Source organism: Schistocerca americana, chromosome 9 (genome assembly GCF_021461395.2).
Source record: "Schistocerca americana isolate TAMUIC-IGC-003095 chromosome 9, iqSchAmer2.1, whole genome shotgun sequence".
NCBI lineage: Eukaryota > Metazoa > Arthropoda > Insecta > Orthoptera > Acrididae > Schistocerca > Schistocerca americana.
In genome coordinates this window covers 174,794,925-174,800,791 of record NC_060127.1, presented here as the reverse complement: position 1 = coordinate 174,800,791, position 5,867 = coordinate 174,794,925, and the positions used below count along the sequence as shown (strand labels likewise).

Genomic DNA, 5,867 nt, shown 5'->3' with positions numbered 1-5,867 from the left:
AGCTTTTCAGAGTATTCACACAAGGTTGGCGCCGGTGGCGACACCTACAACGTGCTGACATGAGGAAAGTTTCCAACCGATTTCTCATACACAAACAGCAGTTGACCGGCGTTGCCTGGTGAAAAGTTGTTGTGATGCCTCGTGTAAGGAGGAGAAATACCTACCATCACGTTTCCGACTTTGATGAAGGTCGGATTGTAGCCTATCGCGATTGCAGTTTATCGTATCGCGACATTGCTGCTCGCGTTATTCGATATCCAATGACTGTTAGCAGAATATGGAATCGGTATGTTCAGGATGGTAATACGGAACGCCGTGCTGGATCCCAACGGCCTCGTATCACTAGCAGTCGAGATGACAGGCATCTTATCCGCATGGCTGTAGCGCATCGTGCAGCCACGTCTCGACCCCTGAGTCAACAGATGGGGACGTTTGCAAGAAAATAACCATCTCCACGAACAGTTCGACGACGTTTGCAGAAGCATGGGCTATCAGCAAGGAGACCATGGCTGCGGTTACCCTTGACGCTGCATCACAGACAGGAGAGCCTGCGATGGTGTACTAAACGACGAACCTGGGTGCACGAATGGCAAAACGTCACTTTTTCGGATTAATCCAGGTTCTGGTTACAGCATCATGATGATAGCATCCGTGTTTGGCGACATCGCGGTGAACGCACATTGGAAGCGTGTATTCGTCATCGCCATACTGTCGAATCACCCGGCGTGATGGTATGCGGTACCATTGGTTACACGTCTCGGTAACCTCTTGTTCGCATCGACGGCACTTCGAACAGTAGACGTTACACTTCAGATGTGTTACGACCCGTGGCTCTACCCTTCATTCGATCCCTGCGAAACCCTACATTTCAGCAGGATAATGCACGACCGCATGTTGCAGATCCTGTACGGGCCTTTCTGGATACAGAAAAGGCTCGACTGCTGCCCTGGTCAGCATATTCTCCAGATCTCTCACCAATTGAAAACGTCTGGTCAATGGTGGCCGAGCAACTGGCTCGTCACAATACGTCAGTCACTACTCTTGATGAACTGTGGTATCGTGTTGAAGCTGCATAGGCAGCTGTACCTGTACACGCCATCCAAGCTCTGACTCAATGCCCAGGCGTATCAAGGCCGTTATTACGGCCAGAGGTGGTTGTTCTGGGTACTGATTTCTCAGGATATATGCAGTCAAATTGCGTGAAAATGTTATCACATGTCAGTTCTAGTATAATATATTCGTCCAATGAATACCCGTTTATCATCTGCATTTCTTCTTGGTGTAGCAATTTTAATGGCCAGTAGTGTAATAGCGAAAGTGGTCTTATTTAGAATTACTATTACACTGCAGCGCATATCCATTTGACACAGTTCTATCATTCACAATCTGTTTGCGAAATGCAAATCTCAGCGAAAAGTACCGTACCAGGTCAGCGGCTGCTCACCGCTCAGAGACAAAGTCCCGCGATATCACACAACGTGAAATTTTCTAAGTCGTTTCACTTCCTAGCTGCATAAAGACCGACCGTCCGCTTTCGCCCCTGCGTCCTAATTGCTCCTTTGGTGTCTCCAGCCGAACTGTCCTCTTTGGTGTCTCGACCAGAACAGTCCCTCTCTGGCCGTCTCCAACCGCGTTTCCGGCGCACCGAACATCTTCTGTCAACTGACTAGCGCAGTTCCCTTTCCTGAAGCCGTCCATCTAATTGCTAAATCTTACTCTACATTACTTTACATTTTAACATGTTTAAATAATTAAATATTGACCACTTTCACGTTCTAAATAAAGTAACAATAATATCCATTATATAATAAACGTTAAATTCTTTTACATACCACTTTTAATGTCACGGCCATTAGCCTTGCACCAATGTGCTTTCTGGTCAGTAAATGAAGAACAAAAGTAACTATTATGCCCTAAACTTTACAATAAATATTGTATTACCTAATGATTCAATAAGGTGTCATGCTGTCATCGTTTAGTGTGGAGGAAATGATGATCTGATGCTTAACTAAAAATACTAATAATTTAAATTTACTATATCTTTTGAACAAATGAAGTATCAGAGTTGATATTTACAACATTTGTCATTTTAATGATGCGCTTTTATATGAAATGTCGATCGTTAAGATTGACAAAAGCGTTCAGATTTAGCATTTAGGTCTTTGTTACAAAACTTGTTAATTTTACTTTAACAGTAAATCCCAAACTACTATAGTTTCATTCGGATCAGCATGAAAATTTATGGAGGATGGCAGATTGAAATTACTGTGGATTGATTCCCTGCATTACTACAGAATTAAATATTATTCATAAATGTTTCACTTTATGGCCGATCCTATGTCCGCCATATTTAACACTGCTACGTCTCCTCGAAAATATTCAAATGTGTGTGAAATCTTATGGGCCTTAACTGCTAAGGTCATCAGTCCCTAAACTTACACACTACTTACACTAAATTATCCTAAGGACAAAGACACATACCCATGCCCGAGGGAGGACTCGAACCTCCGCCGGGATCAGCCGCACAGTCCATGACTGCAGCGCCATGGACCGCTCGGCGAATCCCGCGCGGCACGTCTCATCGGCCACAAAAGCCTTCTACTGGGTTTCCCTATGACGTAGGTTCTAGTCTGTCTCACTCGCACACTACAGCGCTTAGGCTTCAATGGACAATAGACGCCTGTTAGTTTCCCCAACTCGTCGTGATTCTGCGCCCTTAGTGGCATCCGGTCCTGCACGGCAGGGTTCGTTTCACAATTCCTGAAGGCTGACTCTTTCGGCCATATACTTAAAAAAGAGCGAAATTCTCGTTAACTCACACAAAATGGTTCAAATGGCTCTAAGCACTACAGGACTTAACATCTGAGGTCACCAGTCCCCTAGATTTAGAACTATTTTAACGTAACTAACCTAAGGACATCACACACATCCATGCCTGAGGCAGGATTCGAACCTGCGACGGTAGCAGCCGCGCGGTTCTGGAGTGAAGTGGTCAGAACCGCTCGGCCACAGCGGTCGGCGTAACTCACACAGTTCGTCAGAAAATGATTCAGAGTCCTAACAGATCAACACGACGCCTATCGCTAGAGACCGGCATATCACGTCTATCATGTGGACGAATACCCCACCTGGATCTGCACATGTATCCTTAGGAGCGTCTGTTGTTCCTGCATAAAAACCAACAGATGCTCCGCAGCGCCTCCTGTTTTGTGCGTGGCTGTTCGCTGAGATAAAATGAATGGTTTGGAGAAGGTTCTGTTCTTTATGTCTGATGAAGCCTGCTTTCACCTGAGTTGTTATGTCAACTCACAGAATCACATGTCCTGGACAGCTGATAATCCGTATAACTTCCACGAAACACCATTCCATGATCAGAAGGCTGGTGTTTGGTGTCAAGTGTCTGCACACCGCATTGTTGATCCCATCTTCTTTCATCGGACGCTGACTTCGGCGTATTACACTACCAACATTTTGAAATCACTTGTTGCAACATTGACGGAGGAGGAAAAGACATACAGTTACTTCCAACAGGATGAAGCAACTGTCCATACGGCTGGCCGAACCTTGGAGCACATTTACACAGTCTTCACGCTTGACAGAGTTGACATCACAGGTCAGTCCGGTGCAGGCCCTACCTGGTCACCCATGCACCTTATCTGTGAGTGTGCGATTACTTTGTGCAAAGGGCGTTCAAAAAGTTTCGCACACTCGTCTCTAATTTTTTTACTTTTTTCAGGAGGAGAATGAAATTTTTTGTTGACACACTTGGAACATTTAGTTATACATTGAGCCTCCTGAATGTAGCCTCCATCACCTGTGACGCATCTGGCCCAACGTTCTTTCCATGATGTAAATGCACTTTGGTAAAATTCTGGGGATTGACTTTTACATCACCGCTTGACACAGGAAAGAAGATCTTTCTATCAAATGTTTTACCGCGCAGGTGGGCCTTTAGACGACCAAAGAGGTAAAAATCAGACGGAGCCAAGTCTGGACTGTAGTTACGATGGGGAACAATTTTCCAACCCATTTTCCTGATTGTCTCCCGCGTCATAAGGTCTGTATGGTGTTTGGTATTGTCATGGTGTAGTCTGATGAGCTGACCCTGAAGCTGTGGTCTGTGGGTCTTGATGGCACGTCGCAGCTTGTCCAGTGACAAACAGTAGCGGTCCTGGTTGATTGTGGAGCCAAGTTCCAAAAAGTCAATGAAGATGACACCACTCTGATCCCAGAGGAAGGAGGCCTCACTTTCGGCCTGCTGTTCATGAAAGTCTTGGTTTCTTCTTCCGAGGGGAACCCGGATGATGCCACTCCATGGATTGGGTTTTGCTCTCAGATTCGGACAAAAACAATCATATTTCATCCTGGCTAATGACGCCGTCAGAACACTGTTTCCACTTTTCAGTAAAGGTCTTCGTGAGACCGTCGCACACATTCTTCCTCGTCGTTTTCATTTCTCTTGTCAGTAATCAAGGCACGCTAGTGACAGTACCAGTGATATCACACTATCCGGTGACAAACGAGTCATTTCAGCAAGCTGTCGTGTCGTCACACGTCTGTCATTTTGGATGATTTCATCAACGGTCTCCTTATTCACATCACTCACGGCCATCGATGGTCTACAGCATCGTGGATTGTACAGTAGAGATGGTCGAAGGTCTCCGGCGCCTTGTGTGTCTGCCGGCTGCTGTGACCGAGAGGTTCTAGGCGCTTCAGTCTGGAACCGCGCGACCGCTAAGGTCGCAGGTTCGAATCCTGCCTCGGGCATGGATGTGTGTGATGTCCTTAGGTTAGTTAGGTTTAAGTAGTTCTAAGTTCTAGGGGACTGATGACCTCTGATGTTAAGTTCCATAGTGCTCAGAGCCGAGCCTTGTGTGTCTGTGGCGGCATACGCAGTGGTTACGGTCCAAGACTTTAAAAGGACGGAGCAAATGCTGGAGGGTCAGTCACCTCGGATCACTCTGAAGATGGCTGGACGGTATTCAGCCAAAATATTACAAGAAGAAGTCAAATTTATGCGTCTGCACGCCCGAAATTTTATGGATCAAAGCAATATGCGTTTCGCACAAGAGGTTTTTCCTTAACCCGTACTGATTACTCGAAATAAGCTTGTTTTCTCACAGCAACGTTACATTAAATGAGCTAAGAATATTGTACCGCGGCAAATTAGTAAGGAAACGGGAGAGTAACATGTTCCAAGTGCGAACAGCCGGCGTTACTCACAAGGGGAGGCAACGACGGGGGGATCACGGATTTACTTCTTACTTTGTACACCTTTAGTAGTCCAATTGAAATAACATAATGTGCAAGCACAAAAGTGCAATACTCAGGCAGTTCCCAGAGAATCTCAAGATAAGTTATACGCGTCTCTGTACGTAGGTGCCGGACGTTAGAGTTCATGCTGATCATGTGACTGTACTCGTTTAGGCGGTACATATACTAAATTTGGAACGATACAGAGAAGATTAGCATGACATACAAAATCGTGAAAGTACTCGCTTCGGTGTTGCATATACTAAAATTGAAACGATACAGAGAAGATTGGCATGGCTCCTGCGCAAGGACGACACGCAAAATCGTGAAGCATTCCACAGAAGTGGCCAAGTGGTTAGCGTTCGAACGTCATAAGCCGAACGTGTACGAGACAGCTGGCACGGTAGCTTAGCGTGTTCGGTCAGAAAGTTAGCTGCCGCTTGCAATAAAAAAAGACTGAGTGAATGGATTAACGATGAACTTGAACGGGTGTCATGGAAAGTCCGCCCCCTAACAAATGCAATGAAGATAATGAAATTTAAAACAAAAAATTGATTAGTGTTCGATCTTTGTAAGACGATCGTGTATGAGGCGACGATTCGACTCCCGCACAA

At 45.6% G+C, this 5,867-nt stretch overlaps 1 non-coding gene and 1 pseudogene across 1 annotated transcript; both read left to right on the top strand.

The window, feature by feature from the left end:
- Nucleotides 1-5,415: 5,415 nt before the first annotated feature.
- Nucleotides 5,416-5,475, top strand: LOC124551543 (annotated as a pseudogene).
- A 16-nt stretch (nucleotides 5,476-5,491) lies between these two features.
- Nucleotides 5,492-5,598, top strand: LOC124551539. Its single transcript, XR_006967900.1, has one exon. It is a non-coding gene; the product is annotated as a U6 spliceosomal RNA (small nuclear RNA).
- The last annotated feature ends 269 nt before the right edge of the window (nucleotides 5,599-5,867 follow it).